The sequence below is a fragment of the Salmo salar genome, chromosome 18, assembly GCF_965601325.2.
Source record: "Salmo salar chromosome 18, fSalSal1, whole genome shotgun sequence".
NCBI lineage: Eukaryota > Metazoa > Chordata > Actinopteri > Salmoniformes > Salmonidae > Salmo > Salmo salar.
Window position 1 is genome coordinate 4,004,938 of NC_138308.1, and position 19,339 is coordinate 4,024,276.

The 19,339-nt window shown below is 41.0% G+C and overlaps 1 long non-coding RNA gene across 1 annotated transcript; it reads left to right on the forward strand.

Moving 5' to 3' along the window:
* The first annotated feature begins 10,772 nt into the window (after positions 1-10,772).
* Positions 10,773-15,374, forward strand: LOC106576927 (uncharacterized). Its single transcript, XR_014381338.1, has 2 exons — positions 10,773-13,329; positions 13,748-15,374. It is a non-coding gene; the product is annotated as an uncharacterized LOC106576927 (long non-coding RNA).
* Positions 15,375-19,339: the final 3,965 nt, after the last annotated feature.

Below are 19,339 nucleotides of genomic sequence, written 5' to 3' on the forward strand. Positions count from 1 at the left end.
ACCTGGAAGTGACATCTGATGAAGAGAATCAAAGGTAATGGATTATTTACATAGTATTTTCGATTTTAGATCTCCCCAACATGACGTCTAGTCTGTATCGCAACGCGTATTTTTCTGGGCGCAGTGCTCAGATTATTGCAAAGTGTGATTTCCCAGTAAGGTTATTTTTAAATCTGGCAAGTTGATTGCGTTCAAGAGATGTAAATCTATAGTTCTTTAAATGACAATATAATATTTTACCAATGTTTTCTAATTTTAATTATTTAATTTGTGGTGCTGACTTGACTGCCGGTTATTGGAGGGAAACGATTTCCTCAACATCAATGCCATAGTAAAACGCTGTTTTTGGATATAAATATGAACTTGATAGAACTAAAAATGCATGCATTGTCTAACATAATGTCCTAGGAGTGTCATCTGATGGAGATTGTAAAAGGTTAGTGCATCATTTTAGCTGGTTTTATGGTTTTGGTGACCCTGTCTTTGAATTGACAAAACATTACACACAGCTATTGTCAATGTACTCTCCTAACATAATCTAACTTTATGCTTTCGCCGTAAAACCTTTTTGAAATCGGACAACGTGGTTAGATTAAGGAGATGTTTATCTTTCAAAGGGTGTAAGATAGTTGTATGTTTGAAAACTTTGAATTTTGACATTTATTTGGTTTCAAATTTGCCGCTCTTGAAATGCATCTGCTGTTGATGGAGTGCACCACGGGGGGGACGCTAGCGTCCCACCTAGCCCATAGAGGTTAAACAATTTAAAGGCAATGCTACCTAATACTCATTGAGTGTATGTAAACTTATGACCTACTGGGAATGTGATGAATTAAATGAAAGCTGAAATACATAATTCTCTCTACTATTATTCTGATATTTCACATTCTTAAAATTAAGTGATGATCCTAACTGACCTAAGACAGGGAATTTTTACTAGGATTAAATGTCAGGAATTGTGAAAAACTGAGTTTAAATATATTTGGCTAAGGTGTATGTGAACTTCCGACTTCAACTGTATGTAAATATCATATTCCAGTTGTTAATAGGGTATTGTGTGTATATTGATGAGTGAAAAAATGATTTAATACGTTTTTGAATACGGCTGGAACCTAACAGAATGGGGAAAAACGTCAAGGGGTCTGAATACTTTCCAAAGGCACTGTATAATCACTCTTTTTTTAGGGGGTAGATCAGCTTTATTATTGCAGATAGATTGTAGCTTCCATCAATGTAATTGTCTGCATCACTTCCAATCCTCCATATATTTTTTTGCAAATATATATATATATACACACATACATAACATATATATACACACATACATAACATATAAATACATATATACAGTGGGGGGAAAAAGTATTTGATCCCCTGCTGATTTTGTACGTTTGCCCACTGACAAATAAAGGATCAGTCTATAATTTTAATGGTAGGTTTATTTGAACAGTGAGAGACAGAATAACAACAAAAATTTCCAGAAAAACGCATGTCAGAAATGTTATAAATTGATTTGCATTTTAATGAGGGAAATAAGTATTTGACCCCCTCTCAATCAGAAAGATTTCTGGCTCCCAGGTGTCTTTTATACAGGTAACGAGCTGAGATTAGGAGCACACTCTTAAAGGGAGTGCTCCTAACCGCAGCTTGTTACCTGTAAAAAAGACACCTGTCCACAGAAGCAATCAATCAATCGGATTCCAAACTCTCCACCATGGCCAAGACCAAAGAGCGCTCCATGGATGTCAGGGACAAGATTGTAGACCTACACAAGGCTGGAATAGGCTACAAGACCATCACCAAGCAGCTTGGTGAGAAGGTGACAACATTTGGTGCGATTATTTGCAAATGGAAGAAACACAAAAGAACTGTCAATATCCCTCGGCCTGGGGCTCCATGCAAGATCTCACCTCGTGGAGTTGCAATGATCATGAGAACGGTGAGGAATCAGCCCAGAACTACACGGGAGGATCTTGACAATGATCTCAAGGCAGCTGGGACCATAGTCACCAAGAAAACAATTGGTAACACACTATGCCGTGAAGGACTGAAATATTGCAGCACCCGCAAGGTCCCCCTGCTCAAGAATACATATACATGCCCGTCTGAAGTTTGCCAATGAACATCTGAATGATTCAGAGGACAACCGTGAGACCAAAATGGAGCTCTTTGACATCAACTCAACTCGCCGTGTTTGGAGGAGGAGGAATGCTGCCTATGACCCCGAGAACACCATCTCCACCGTCAAACATGGAGGTGGACACATTACACTTTGGGGGTGTTTTTCTGCTAAGGGGGCATGACAACTTCACCACATCAAAGGGACGATGGACGAGGCCATGTACCGTCAAATCTTGGGTGAGAACCTCCTTCCCTCAGCCAGGGAATTGAAAATGGGTCGCGGATGGGTATTCCAGCATGACAATGACCCAAAACACACGGCCAAAGCAACAAAGTAGTGGCTCAAGAAGAATCACATTAAGGTCCTGGAGTGGCATAGCCAGTCTCCAGACCTTAATCCCATAGAAAATCTGTGGAGGGAGCTGAAGGTTCGAGTTGCCAAACGTCAGCCTCGAAACCTTAATGACTTGGAGAAGATCTGCAAAGAGGAGTGGGACAAAATTTTCCTGAGATGTGTGCAAACCTGGTGGCCAACTACAAGAAACGTCTGAACTCTGTGATTGCCAACAAGGGCTTTGCCACCAAGTACTAAGTCATGTTTTGCAGAGGGGTCAAATACTTATTTCCCTCATTAAAATCATTTTATAACATTTGTGATGTGTTTTTCTGGATGTTTTTGTTGTTATTCTGTCTCTCACTGTTCAAATAAACCTACTATTAAAATTAGAGACTGATCATTTCTTTGTAAGTGGCCAAACGTAGAAAATCAGCAGGGGATCAAATACTTTTTTCCCCCACTGTATACACATCTCTATTTCCTTTATTACCCTCCAACCCTACCACCCCTCCCCCAATTTGAGTGAACAACACTTAAGGCTGTATTTCCTCCTTACACATACTGTATACTTTTTATGGACACATTGTATTTTACAAAAGTTTTATTTTGTTTGTTATTAACTCTTGTCCTTCCTCAACCTGTCCCATATTTATGATGTCCATCCGGTTTGATTTCTATTTGCCATATCTTTCAAACTGTGTTTTTCAAAAAAGTTCTTAACCTGTTTACGCTTTACGGGCACAGTATGTTTTACATTAGTTATCTTGTTGTTACTAGTTGTTAGTAATCCCAACCTTCAGCTCCATTTAACCCCTCCCATCTATCTCTTAATTAATACCATCCATATTGGATTTCTATTTGCCATATATTTTTCAACTGTGCTGTGATGATTCACAAAAGTTCTGAACCTTTCTATTTTCATGGTTTCTACAGATTGTAATTTGAAAATAAAATGTTTTGCTTAAAGTATTATATTATTGATCATTTGACAATGACTTTTCAGATCGCCCAGTACTTCTATCTGCTGGGTTAGCTCCAGGTAAATATTGCAATTCTTCAGCCATTCCTTGACCTGTGACCAAAAACAAGCTACATACAGTGGGGAGAACAAGTATTTGATACACTGCCGATTTTGCAGGTTTTCCTACTTACAAAGCATGTAGACACCTGTCCACACACTCAATCAAACAGAATCCAACCTCTCCACAATGGCCAAGACCAGAGAGCTGTGTAAGGACATCAGGGATACAATTGTAGACCTGCACAAAACTCCACTCGCCATGTTTGGAGGAAGAAGAAGGATGAGTACAACCCCAAGAACACCATCCCAACCGTGAAGCATGGAGGTGGAAACATAATTCTTTGGGGATGCTTTTCTGCAAAGGGGACAGGACGATTGCACCGTATTGAGGGGAGGATGGATGGGGCCATGTATCGTGAGATCTTGGCCAACAACCTCCTTCCCTCAGTAAGAGCATTGAAGATGGGTCGTGGCTGGGTCTTCCAGCATGACAACGACCCGAAACACACAGCCAGGGCAACTAAGGGGTGGCTCCGTAAGAAGCATCTCAAGGTCCTGGAGTGGCCTAGCCAGTCTCCAGACCTGAACCCAATAGAAAATCTTTGGAGGGAGCTGAAAGTCCGTATTGCCCAGCGACAGCCCCGAAACCTGAAGGATCTGGAGACGGTCTGTATGGAGGAGTGGGCCAAAATCCCTGCTGCAGTGTGTGCAAACCTGGTCAAGAACTACAGGAAACGTATGATCTCTGTAATTGCAAACAAAGGTTTCTGTACTAAATATTAAGTTCTGCTTTTCTGATGTATCAAATACTTATGTCATGCAATAAAATGCAAATGAATTACTTAAAAATCATACAATGTGATTTTCTGGATTTTTGTTTTAGATTCCGTCTTTCACAGTTGAAGTGTACCTATGATAAAAATTACAGACCTCTACATGCTTTGTAAGTAGGAAACCTGCAAAATCGGCAGTGTATCAAATACTTGTTCTCCCCACTGTATGGACAGTACCAAAACAAATTATCTAATGTGTCTGTCTCTTCACAGAAAAATCTGCAGAGCTGGGAAGGTTGTATCCCCCATATATATAACATTCTGTTGGTTGCAAGAATTCTGTATAATAAATATAAAACATTTGCAGTTTTGAATCGGTACGTCAAAAATCTCTTCCAAAGTATTTTGCAGTCTATATGGCACGGCTGTCAATTTTTTGGTTGTGAAATGAAACTGGTATACTTTTTTATTCATCAACAATTTTCTTTAACCAATTATGGTCTTTTTTGCAGGGCCGACAGACAAGTTCTTTACTTTTTCCCCCTTCACTTGATAAAGGTTCCAATTGATCAATTAATATATTTGAGTTTAACCACAATATTTGTTGTATTATTTTTATATTGTCTTTGCTGGTGGATTAAACTGAAATTGCAACCAACTTTCTATGGCTTGTTTAAAAAAGAATATCTTCACATCAGCAAAGAAGGACTCCGTGTTTCAGAAACTCGCTTTATATAGAGGGGCTATCACTCTTTCACACTGTGGTAAATAAAGACAGTTTGTTGTTTAGAATTATTTATGTCTGTTTTTAGATGGAGAGAAACCAAAAGCCCACCATGCCTATTTTTTCCAAAATCGTCTGTCCACATGTCAAGGGTAATTCCCCCATTGTATTTACCCAAGTTCTCTCTTAACTCCAGAACCACCAACATTTTTGTTGTTGTTGTTGCCTGATGCAGGACTCTAGTGCCAGAGAAGAGAGACTCTCAGACTGAAAACACCTCCATTAATTTATGAAAAGATAGTCAATTTGTGCCACAGTTTAGACTACCGATAGATCAGCCTTCTAACTCCCTCTTGTGGTAGATGGTGGCATTTTAATGGTTGCTGCATTAGCTCATAAACTTTTAAAGGAAGATAATATGCCAATTATCTGATGGTCCGACCGCATTCTATCCCCACACTTTTTTCACTTTAGGTGCCAACGTGAATGACATAAGAAAGCTGTCAAGACGACTAGCTTGATTGAGTCTCTGCCGTGTATATCTCACTAGGTCAGGATATTTAAACCTCCATATATCCACTAGTTCCAATATATCCATGACATTCATGATTTCCTTAAGAGCATGAGGGTGATAGTTTGTAGTGAGATTTCCTTTACTGTCCATTGAGGTATTTAAAACAGTATTATAATCTCCCTTCGCAATAATAGAGTATTGCTTGCAGGATTGATAACTTATTATATTTTCAAAGAAGCGTGGATCATCATTATTTGGTTCGTAAAGGTTTATGTGTCATTGTCGTGTGTGTAGTTGGCAAGGAAGTCAGGCGCAGGAGAAACCAACTTGCTATAACTGGAGTTGTTTAATAAACAAACACAAACTCCAAAACCAACGTACATAAAAATAACATGGGTAAAAATACCCGTAGCTCACCAATACAAAAATACACGAAATCAATAACAAACAAAACAACAAACCGTGACGCAGAGGTGAAACCTACACTACTCAAAAACAATCTCCCACAAACCCAGGTGGAAAAAACTCTACCTAAGTATGATCTCCAATTAGAGACAACGAGGATCAGCTGCCTCTAATTGGAGATCATCCCAAACAAAACCCCAACATAGAAATACAAAACTAGAACCTGACAACATAGAAATAGAAAACATAGGGAAAAAAACCCTGTCACGCCCTGACCTACTCTACCATAGAAAATAACATCTTTCTATGGGCAGGACGTGACATTATGGTCCAATAACATTTAAAATCATCCATCAACCTTGCGGATCTGTTTGGACAATTTGCATATTCGGATCAAAATTACTGTTAATTAATATCATCACCCCTTTTGAGTTTTTTTGCCCATGGGAGAAGTATATTTCATGCCCTCAGTACATTTTCCACACAACTTCATCTAAAATTGTTGAATGAGTTTCCTGTAAACAATAGATATTATATTATTTCTCTTTGAGCCAGGTAAATATTGTTCTTCTTTTCTTATTATCTGCTAAGCCATTACAATTACAATTATAGCTGTAACATGATATTTGCATTGCTACTAAGTAATCCTCCAATTGTTCTCCTCAACTCAACCCGCCAAAGCCCCTCCAAAGTTGGGTTGTCATCCCAGTGACTGGCAGACCACCCACGTCCCCCCGGATCCCTAGACCCATCCTTCGAAAAGAGCACAGATTGCCACCCACAGAACAGAAGCAGATCAACCGCTGAAAGTATTTCCAATGCTCTAACCTCAATTTGCTTTATATATAGCTATTAAAAGTATATACTGCTCAAAAAAATAAAGGGAACACTTAAACAACACATCCTAGATCTGAATGAAAGAAGTCATCTTATTAAATACTTTTGTCTTTACATAGTTGAATGTGCTGACAACAAAATCACACAAAAATAATCAATGGAAATTCAATTTATCAACCCATGGAGGTCTGGATTTGGAGTCAACCTCAAAATTAAAGTGGAAAACCACACTACAGGCTGATCCAACTTTGATGTAATGTCCTTAAAACAAGTCAAAATGAGGCTCAGTAGTGTGTGTGGCCTCCACGTGCCTGTATGACCTCCCTACAACGCCTGGGCATGCTCCTGATGAGGTGGCCAACTCCTGGACAGTCTGTGGTGCCACGTGGCATTTGTGGATGGAGCTAGACATGATGTCCCAGATGTGCTCAATTGGATTCGGGTCTGGGGAACGGGCGGGCCAGTCCATAGCATCAATGCCTTCCTCTTGCAGGATCTGCTGACACACTCCAGCCACATGAGGTCCAGCATTGTCTTGCATTAGGAGGAACCCAGGGCCAACCGCACCAGCATATGGTCTCACAAGGGGTCTGAGGATCTCATCTCGGTACCTAATGGCAGTCAGGCTACCTCTGGCGAGCACATGGAGGGCTGTGCGGCCCCCCAAAGAAATGCCACCCCACACCATGACTGACCCACCGCCAAACCGGTCATGCTGGAGGATGTTGCAGGCAGCAGAACGTTCTCCACGGCGTCTCCAGACTCTGTCACGTCTGTCACATGTGCTCAGTGTGAACCTGCTTTCATCTGTGAAGAGCACAGGGCGCCAGTGGCGAATTTGCCAATCGTGGTGTTCTCTGGCAAATGCCAAACGTCCTGCACGGTGTTGGGCTGTAAGCACAACCCCCACCTGTGGACGTCGGGCCCTCATACCACCCTCATTGAGTCTGTTTCTGACCGTTTGAGCAGACACATGCACATTTGTGGCCTGCTGGAGGTCATTTTCCAGGGCTCTGGCAGTGCTCCTCCTGCTCCTCCTTGCACAAAGGCGGAGGTAGCGGTCCTGCTGCTGGGTTGTTACCCTCCTATGGCCTCCTCCACGTCTCCTGATGTACTGGCCTGTCTCCTGGTAGCACCTCCATGCTCTGGACACTACGCTGACAGACACAGCAAACCTTCTTGCCACAGCTCGCATTGATGTGCCATCCTGTATGAGCTGCACTACCTGAGCCACTTGTGTGGGTTGTAGACTCCGTCTCATGCTACCACTAGAGTGAAAGCACTGCCAGCATTCAAAAGTGACCAAAACATCAGCCAGGAAGCATAGGAACTGAGAAGTGGTCTGTGGTCCCCACCTGCAGAACCACTCCTTTATTGGGGGTGTCTTGCTAATTGCCTATAATTTCCACCTGTTGTCTATTCCATTTGCACAACAGCATGTGACATTTATTGTCAATCAGTGTTGCTTCCTAAGTGGACAGTTTGATTTCACAGAAGTGTGATTGACTTGGAGTTACATTGTGTTGTTTAAGTGTTCCCTTTATTTTTTTGAGCAGTGTATATTCAAATATCTTGCTTATCTTTATTTCCTTTATTAACAATTAATATGCGTAATCATGTCGGAAGTTTGTGCAAAGGATTGTTAACTATGACCAGAATTGCCATTGCATTACATTACATTTTTGTCAAGCAATTATTATTTTAGCAAACAATTGTGATTCCTTCTATATTATCCCTAACATCCTTACCCCCTTGCAACAGATGTGGGATACATACATACACACACACACACACACACACACACACACACACACACACACACACACACACACACACACACACACACACACTCAACCCCTTTCCTCCACAATCAACTATAAGGGCCACAATAGTATGCCCCCTCTCTGATTGTCCAAGTGTGACCCCATCCCCATGGGTTACTGCAGCCAGTGTTGCCAGCACTGCCACTACCTGGGTGGGGATACCCCACAGGAATCCCCACCGGCTATGTACAAGGTTGTCAAGGTTCTCATTAGCAGCTTTGAGAATTTCCTTGTATATTATGCTCTCCCATCAGGGGGCTCTGGCTCTGTTGGACCAACCCTGCCAGGCGGGCTCAGCATTTTGAGGGGGCGGTGCTGCTCTAGTAGGTCTCTGACCGCATTTATCTTTCTGTTTTGGCGGCATATAGGCAGCTTATAGCAGGCCCATAAAACAGATAGGGACTTCTCTTTAGTGTATGGGTTGTTCAGGTGGGTGTCTAGGCTATAGGGCTGTAGACTGTTCCATCATGATAGGACCATAAATAAATAAATTAGGTATATAATTTATTTTAAAATGTAGTTCCATCATGATAGGACAATAAATAAATAAATTAGATGTATCATTTATTTTAAATGTATATCCCTCATCTGCACAAAATTGAAAGCTCTCTCTCACAACCCCTGCTCACAGACACACATTGGTTCTGGGATATGCAACCATTTCCTTTCTCACTCACTTAATGCCACAATTTTCCAACACCAAAAACACACCACACCTTCCATCAAAATACATCCACACATACCACATACTGTGCCTTCTATGTCTTCTGTTTGCTGTTTTTACTGCCACCATGCTGAATTAGCACCTTTTTGTTCCAATTAGTTATTTTTGAAGATGTTATTTTTCTAGTTATCATTCTAATACTGTCTTATGTAATGTAATACGCATTATTTGACAACATTCCCTATTTTCAAAAGGTACAGTGTATTAAATCATTATTTTATTTTATTGCTTTTCTATCTTTTTTTTGTATTATTATAATCCTTACCATGGCTTGTATTAGGTGTTCCATTATTTGACTCCTCTATGAGAACTTTGTAATTTTAGAATAGCCATTGAGTAGTCTTTGTGTCTCGGAACATTTGGTTGTCAATATACAGTTTGTCGACTACGAGAGCTACACGATTCCCTTTTAATCTATTTTCCTTGAAGATTGGATACAGAACTTTGCGCCATTCTACAATTTCCTTCAGGAACTGATCATTCATGCCTATTTTCGTGCCAGCAAGTCTTTTACCCAAGCTTTAAACCATTGCTTTATCCTTAAAGAAAGCAAATTTGGCAATGATTGGATGCTCATATCTCTGTCCTCTTTGTCCGAAACGGTGTACACATTCGGGTTGGATTTTATTGACAGGCATCGAGTGGGATTTGAAGCGTTGTAAGAAAGAATACCATCACTACGTTTTCGGGAACTTCTCCTTCTCTTTCTTGGATACCTGTAAGTACTAGATTTTCTCTCATAGATCTAGTCTGTATGTCTAGTAATGCTTCTCTCAGAAAGATGTTCTCCTTTTTAAGTACATTAAGTCCGTTTCTATCTTATTGATTGTCCCTTTTAGCTTGTTTGTTTCTTTCTCCATTATCGCAGCTCTTCGTCACTTATTTCAAGGCTCAACTTCAACTCCTTTATTTCCTTACTGACTAATTCAAGTATGTAATTTATCAACTTTAACAGATCGCGTTCCACACTTACCAGCCCCAGTGGTGAAAAGCATAACTCGTTTGTATCCGTGGAGGAGTCACATTTTCTTCTGGAGATTCATTCTCCACGTTTACTCTCAATCATGTTTGAGTGTTGCTTGTATTCACAATATTGTCAATACATTTCTCTAGCCTTAGGATTTGTTTTGTATTATTATCCAGATGGAATGTAATTACCCACGAGTATATGAAGTGCTAATATTTAGTCGCACATGCTGATATTGAATATTCCGTATTTATTTTGCACCGGTATGTTCAGTACGCCATCTCACTCTTATTTTATGTGAAAGTTCTCTGTCCCTTACTTTAAAACAAAACTTTAAAGATGCCATTAAACAATGCAAATAAACGTACCGACAGAAGAGGCAGGACTTGGTCCTAGGGAGAGAGTCTGACCCCTTGTCCTACAGTAAATAGAGAAATGAAGGGAACATTCAGGCAAATGTCAGCCAACGGATGATTGCTTAAAGCAAGGGATTCCCAACCACTAGGCCATGGACTGGCCTGCCCTTTTTTATAGTTTATAGCCTGGCTAATGCACAGATCTGTGATACACACAAACAGGTCGCATAACCATTCTTTCCTCCGCAATAATCATAACACAAACAGTCAAGATGGATTTAGGTCCTACCTAATAACACATGTAAAAAAAGGGGTGAGCAGTTGATCTGTATGGGTCAATCTGTGTTCATTGACCCATAGTCAGTAATGTCCAAGCGCAACAGCACTACTTGTTTGCTGAACAGTTATTTTCCATGAATGAGCTATTGGAGGACGGGCTCATTGTAATGGCTGGAATGGAATTAATGGAACGGAGTCAACATATGGTTTCTATTTGTTTGAAACTGTTCCATTTATTCCATTCCAGCCATTACAAGGAGCCTGTCCTCCTATAGCTCCTCCCATCAGCCTCTTCTGACATTGACCTTTATATATTTTCACAAGCCGGATTTAAAAAAAAAAATGTTGCTATGAACATTCATTGAAGAGAAAAATCTAAGCGTTCCATTGGCCATTGTCCTTCATCATTGTGTATGTGCTGCTTGAGAAATTTGATTTCCAGTCTTTCTACAAGGGCTCGCGCTCCTCTGTGTCCAGGCTGCATTCCAACTCTGGACACTATGGACTGCAAGCCCATGTAGAGCGAGTGAAGAGTTTTGGAGATGCACACCCTTCTAGTCTACCTTTGGCCTGCAGCCTACCACTCAAGATGTTTCATGTCTGTCTGGAAAGATTTTGTTCTCCTATTTCCAACAATGTGGATGTATTCCTACTGCTACTGAAAAAGGTAATTGTTAATCATAGTAGAATGGAATTTCATTTAATAGAATTACTTAGCCTATGTTCCATTTCAATGATCACTTAGCGTCAGTCTCTAAAACACGAACCTGTGTCTGAGTTTAAAATATGCATTTTTCCTTGCAGGATTTGTCGAAACAAAAGGAGGCATCATCAGACTCCCTCCTGCTCCATCCGGAAGGATTCAATGTTTAGCCGTTCTCGGGTTCCGCTTACGGATTATGTAACATTTCTTAATCGGTTGGTTAATGAATTTGACACACTAAGAACATTTTGGATAATTACATTATTAGAAAGTGGTTCACCATCAGGTGCTGCATTACCCAAAACGGCTTCCAGAAAACCCTAACACTTTTTTTGTTTTGTTTTTACACTGCATGGATGGCGTGCTTCATTGATGATTAAATGTTTAGGCTAGTGGTAGACCTGCCAAGGTCAGAAAATACATCATTTTGACCACTTTGTTTGTTAATAGCTGTCACCCACAGAAAGTCCATGCTCTTTCAGCCCCCAATTACATTAAGCATAACAACCATACAGAAGGTACTGGTGAGTGTGGGGCTCTCTGCTAAGTAATTACATGTTAGTTAGTGTTCTGTGGCATAGATTAGTACAGAAGTGGAGCAAGGTATGGCAAGCAGGTCTCTCCAGGCTGAAGAGAATGTGGTTTGAGGGGAAGTTAAGGTTGTGTTACCAAAAGCTGAGTCTCAATGTGTTGTCTGGGGCCTATCGTGGGTTTAATTTATGAAAATATATTTGTGTTTCTATTGTCATATACTATTGTTCTGATTTGTTCATTTCTTTGTTGCAATATTGCACAGGGGCTACACTTGACGCAAGTTGATATTATAGAGGATGCCATTGCACGGAGCTCAATGACCCTGACAAGAATGATGAAAAGCCTGAAAAAGATTGTTAAAGTTCTTCATCAACACAGAATTATGAGAAATATAGGTAAACAAAGCCACCAGCTTTGTTTACCTATATTCACTCTGAGGAAATGTTTAGCTCACTTACAAACTGTATGTAAAAGGGTATTTTTAATAATCAGGCTTTTGAGATATTTCATGCATTATTTACTGGAAAGCTTAAATGGGCTCTTCAAGATTTTCAATATTTAGCCTGCTTTGCAACCCATCCCGACTAGTGTTTCCCACAGGTATTTAGGTTACTTGTCATGATGTCAGGACGGGAAAGGCAGCGTGGCACGACTGGGGAGGCTTGCACCACTGCTGCTGCCCTAATTGATTATTCTTGTGCTCCTACACTATTCAGGCAAATGCAGTAAAAGCTGTTACCAACTAACAATTATTTTAATAATCAATCTGTCAGTTATTACCTTGATTACTCAATTTGTTAGAATTTAAAAAGCCTGTTTCACTGACTGAATATAGGCTGAATGTTTAATCAAATATTGTTTTTATCAAATGTTTACAGTGCAAAGAGCAACAACAGACAAACTGAAACTCAGTTATTTTGTGACAACTTCCATTAAAGTGCATTCCCACATAAGACAGGAGCAGTGTCAGCTCAAGACGATTTGGGAGCCTAAATTAGATTTGATTTCAGGGCCCCACCTATAGAAGTTGATGGTCATGCTTCCCTTGGACACTCAAGTCTTCTCATCACTAACATGTCTTACTTCTCCTTATTGAAGGTCTGCAACAAGCCCCGAGGAGTTTCAAGAGGAGGAAGGGCTTCCAAATTGGATAAAGTTCTCTTCGGAGATTGGTTGTGATAGATTATTCCAAGTCTTCGCACAAGAGAAAGGTATAGCATTATCCATTTTGATGTAGTAACATTCGTTATCTGGGCTTGGGAACTGAGGGATAATTTGTTAATATATTTCGCTTATGGTAATCAGTTGCCTTTTAAAGTACTCTTCAGTATATATACTGGTATGGATCAAAAATTGAGGGCTTGCCCATTTCATATACTGAAATATTTGATAAATACATCTCTGTGCTCTTAGACACATCATCATCATCATCATCAGTGATGTTTCCTAGGATAATGTTTCGGGTCTTTCAATATTATAGAACTTCACCCATCAGACCTTAGCTTATGTCATAAGTGATATTAAGCTACTTTCCATGGATTTACTGATCCTCGCCATTTCAAGGCATGACTAACCACTGGACAACTCCCTGTCACAAAATAACCATATGCACTTGTTCCTATCTTTCAGTACAGTTGTAGAAGGACTGGGCCAACGTGGAGAAGACAGTGTTGGGTGTTTGGGATGATGGAGGTCAAACACAACAGACGGTGCCCAGTTCTTAAAATGGTGGAAAACCGTTCACAAAAACCTTAATCCCTATCATCAGACAACGTGCAGAGATGTTCCACCATTCTGAGTGGAGTGATGCGGCGCAGGTCCTAATCCAGGCACTTGTCATCTCCCGTCTGGATTACTGCAACTCGCTGTTGGCGGGGCTCCCTGCCTGTGCCATTAAACCCCTACAACTCATCCAGAACGCCGCAGCCCGTCTGGTGTTCAACCTTCCCAAGTTCTCTCACGTCACCCCGCTCCTCCGCACACTCCACTGGCTTCCAGTTGAAGCTCGCATCTGCTACAAGACCATGGTGCTTGCCTACGGAGCTGTGAGGAGAACGGCACCTCCGTACCTTCAGGCTCTGATCAGTCCCTACACCCAAAGAAGGGCACTGCGTTCATCCACCTCTGGCCTGCTCGCCTCCCTACCTCTGCGGAAGCACAGTTCCCGCTCAGCCCAGTCAAAACTGTTCGCTGCTCTAGCACCCCAATGGTGGAACAAGCTCCCTCACGACGCCAGGACAGCGGAGTCAATCACCACCTTCCGGAGACACCTGAAACCCCACCTCTTTAAGGAATACCTGGGATAGGATTAAGTAATCCTTCTAACCCTCCCCCCCTACCCTCCCCCACAAAAAATATATAGATGTAAAGTTGTTGTTCCACTGGATATCATAAGGTGAATGCACCAATTTGTAAGTCGCTCTGGATAAGAGCGTCTGCTAAATGATGTAAATGTAAATGTAAATGTGATGGTTGACTGCTGGAGAGCGTATGTCAGGTCTCTGAATAGGCTGGGTTACAATTACCAGGCAGTCAACCACACAAACAACTTTGTGGATCCTCGCACAGAATGTCACACACAACACATTAAAAGAGCGTGAAAGACAATAAAGGTGCAGGTCTGGAGGCTAAGGGGTAATCGGACCAATAAAAGTTTAAAGAAGCATTGAGTGGATGCACTGGTTGGGTAAAGAAAATAAGAAAGACTTCCGATTAGTATATCAGCTGTAAAGTTTTCACTGACTACCCGGTACCGGGTACTTTGCCATGTCAATTTAAATAGTGGTCAATACCGACCTTTAAATGAACGCAACCACCGCAAGCTCTATTTAGCCAAAAACAACATACTCTCAACTTTTCATTTATATCAAAGAAATACGATGTCTTTGGAACTATGATCCTGCAGCAAATTAATGTGTGTCCTTCTTTTGACAGGGTTATAAGCATGTTTTGTTGCTATCAGTGTGTTTGGGTCACTCCATGTAAATGTATTTGATATCACATGAAACGGGAGACTCTGGATTCCATTTCTTCCAAACATATCACTGTCCGGTCAACAGGCTATGCACCAACCCTCAAGAAAGTGTATTATCAAACTTGACCTACTACAATGAAAATACATTGTAACATAGCAACAACATATTAATTACATGAGTAAATAAAATGCATTTTACTTTATATTAAGTTGCTTGTTCTTGGGTAGGTACATTATAATTAAACGCATATCCAATTTAAATAAATTGTTCTTACATATTAATTCAGTACATCCTTTAAGCCAAATAATATGGAAATAAGATGACTGAAGCTGTAGTTAATGATAGGGTGTGCATTGTTACAACAGCTGATGGAGTCCTAGCCTAGTTTTTTTGGTGGGATTGACTTTTGTTGTTACATTGACTTGTTATGGATAGCGGGCAGTATTGACACGGCTGGATAAAAAACGTACCCGATTTAATCTGGTTACTACTCCTGCCCAGTAACTAGAATATGCATATAATTATTGGCTTTGGATAGAAAACACCCTAAAGTTTCTAAAACTGTTTGAATGGTGTCTGTGAGTATAACAGAACTCATATGGCAGGCCAAAACCTGAGACGATTTCAAGCAGGAAGTGGCCTGTCTGAGAAGTAGTGTTTCATCTTGGCTCTTTTTATTGAAGACTCAGGATCTGTGCAATAACGTGACACTTCCTACGGCTTCCATAGGGTCTCAGAGCCCGAGAAAAAGCTGAACGATATCGAGGCAGGCTCTGGCTGAAACACTTTATCGCTTTTGGCAAGTGGCCACTCAGAGTACTATGGGCTTAGGCGCGTGCCCGCTTCGACCGAATGCTTTCTTTTCAAAATCAAATCAAATTTATTTATATAGCCCTTCGTACATCAGCTGATATCTCAAAGTGCTGTACAGAAACCCAGCCTAAAACCCCAAACAGCAAGCAAAGCATGTGAAAGAAGCACGGTGGCTAGGAAAAACTCCCTAGGAAAAACTCCCTAGAAAGGCCAAAAACCTAGGAAGAAACCTAGAGAGGAACCAGGCTATGAGGGGTGGCCAGTCCTCTTCTGGCTGTGCAGGGTGGATATTATAACAGAACATGGTCAAGATGTTAAAATGTTAAAATATTCATAAATGACCAGCATGGTCAAATAATAATAATCATAGTAGTTGTCGAGGGTGCAACAAGCACGTCCAGTGAACAGGTCAGGGTTCCATAGCCGCAGGCAGAACAGTTGAAACTGGAGCAGCAGCACGGCCAGGTGGACTGGGGACAGCAAGGAGTCATCATACCAGGTAGTCCTGAGGCATGGTCCTAGGGCTCAGGTCCTCCGAGAGAAAGACAGAAAGAGAGAGAGAGAGAATTAGAGAGAGCATATTTAAATTCACACAGGACACCGGATAAGACGAGAAATACTCCAGATGAAACAGACTGACCCTAGCCCCCCGACACATAAACTACTGCAGCATAAATACTGGAGGCTGAGACAGGAGGGATCAGAAGACACTGTGGCCCCATCCGATGATACCCCCGGACAGGGCCAAACAGGCAGGATATAACCCCACCCACTTTGCCAAAGCACAGCCCCCACACCACTAGAGGGATGTCTCCAACCACCAACTTACCGTCCTAAGACAAGGCCGAGTATAGCCCACAACGATCTCCGCCATGGCACAACCCAAGGGGGGGCGCCAACCCAGACAGGAAGACCACGTCAGTGACTCAACCCACTCAAGTGACGCACCCCTCCCATGGACGGCATGGAAGAACACCAGTAAGCCAGTGACTCAGCCCCTGTAAAAGGGTTAGAGGCAGAGAATCCCAGTGGAAAGAGGGGAACCGGCAAGGCAGAGACAGCAAGGGCTGTTCGTTGCTCCAGCCTTTCCGTTCACCTTCACACTCCTGGGCCAGACTATACTTAATCATAGGACCTACTGAAGAGATAAGTCTTCAGTAAAGACTTAAAGGTTGAGACTGAGTCTGCGTCTCTCACATTGGTAGGCAGACCATTCCATAAAAATGGAGCTCTATAGGAGAAAGCCCTACCTCCAGCCGTTTGCTTAGAAATTCTAGGGACAATTAGGAGGCCTGCGTCTTGTGACCGTAGCGTACGTGTAGGTATATACGGCAGGACCAAATCGGAAAGATAGGTAGGAGCAAGCCCATGTAATGCTTTGTAGGTTAGCAGTAAAACCTTGAAATCAGCCCTTGCCTTAACAGGAAGCCAGTGTAGGGAGGCTAGCACTGGAGTAATATGATCAAATGTTTTGGTTCTAGTCAGGATTCTAGCAGCCGTATTTAGCACTAACTGAAGTTTGTTTAGTGCTTTATCCGGGTAGCCGGAAAGTAGAGCATTGCAGTAGTCCAGCCTAGAAGTAACAAAAGCATGGATTAATTTTTCTGCGTCATTTTTGGACAGAAAGTCCTTTTCCTTTGTCTGTTTACCTAAAAGCAGATTCCCGGTCGGAATATTATCGCTTTTTTATGAGAAAAATGGCATAAAAATGTATTTTAAACAGCGGTTGACATGCTTCGAAGTACGGTAATGGAATATTTAGAATTTTTTTGTCACGAATTGCGCCATGCTCGCCACCCTTATTTACCCTTTAGGATAGTGTCTAGAACGCACGAACAAAACGCCGCTGTTTGGATATAACGATGGATTATTTTGGACCAAACCAACATTTGTTATTGAAGTAGAAGTCCTGGGAGTGCATTCTGACGAAGACAACAAAGGTAAGAACATTTTTCTTATAGTAAATCTGACTTTGATGAGTGCTAAACCTGCTGGGTGTCTAAATAGCTAGCCCTGTGATGCCGGGCTATCTACTGAGAATATTGCAAAATGTGCTTTCACCGAAAAGCTATTTTAAAATCGGACATATTGAGTGCATAGAGGAGTTCTGTATCTATAATTCTTAAAATAATTGTTATGCTTTTTGTGAAAGTTTATCGTGAGTAATTTAGTCAATTCACCGGCAGTGTTCGGTGGGAATGCTAGTCACATGCTAGTCACATGCTAATGTAAAAAGCTGGTTTTTGATATAAATATGAACTTGATTGAACAAAACATGCATGTATTGTATAACATAATGTCCTAGGGTTGTCATCTGATGAAGATCATCAAAGGTTAGTGCTACATTTAGCTGTGGTTTGGGTTTATGTGACATTATATGCTAGCTTGAAAAATGGGTGTCTGATTATTTCTGGCTGGGTACTCTGCTGACATAATCTAATGTTTTGCTTTCGTTGTAAAGCCTTTTTGAAATCGGACAGTGTGGTTAGATTAACTTGAGTCTTATCTTTAAAATGGTGTAAAATAGTCAGGATTCAACTGGCTAGAGAGGTTAATAATGACTTGTACCAAATACAATGCTCTTAGTTTTAGAGCTGTTTTAGAGCTGTTCAGGACCAGTTTATTACTGGCCACCCATTCCAAAACAGACTGCAACTCTCTTGTTAATGCCAGTGGCAGGTCAATGGTAAAAATAGAAAAGAGCAGAGGGCCTAGAGAGCTGCCGTGCGGTACACCACACTTTACATGTTTGACATTAGAGAAGCTTCCATTAACCTCTATGGGCTAGGTGGGACGCTAGCGTGCCACCCGTGGTGCACTCCATCAACAGCAGGTGCATTTCAAGAGCGGCAAATTTGAATCCAAATAAATGTCAAAATTCAAATTTTTCAAAAATACAACTATTTTACACCCTTTGAAAGATAAACATCTCCTTAATCTAACCACGTTTTACGATTTCAAAAAGGTTTTACGGCGAAAGCATAAATTTAGAGTATGTTAGGACAGTACATTTACAAGAGTTGTGTGTAATGTTTTGTCAATTCAAAGACAGGGTCACCAAAACCATAAAACCAGCTAAAATGATGCACTAACCTTTTACAATCTCCATCAGATGACACTCCTAGGACATTATGTTAGACAATGCATGCATTTTTAGTTCTATCAAGTTCATATTTATATCCAAAAACAGCGTTTTACTATGGCATTCATGTTGAGGAAATCGTTTCCCTCCAATAACCGGCAGTCAAGTCAGCGTCACAAATTAAATAATTAAAATTAGAAAACATTGGTAAAATATTATATTGTCATTTAAAGAATTATAGATTTACATCTCTTGAACGCAATCAACTTGCCAGATTTAAAAATAACCTTACTGGGAAATCACACTTTGCAATAATCTGAGCACTGCGCCCAGAAAAATACGCGTTGCGAT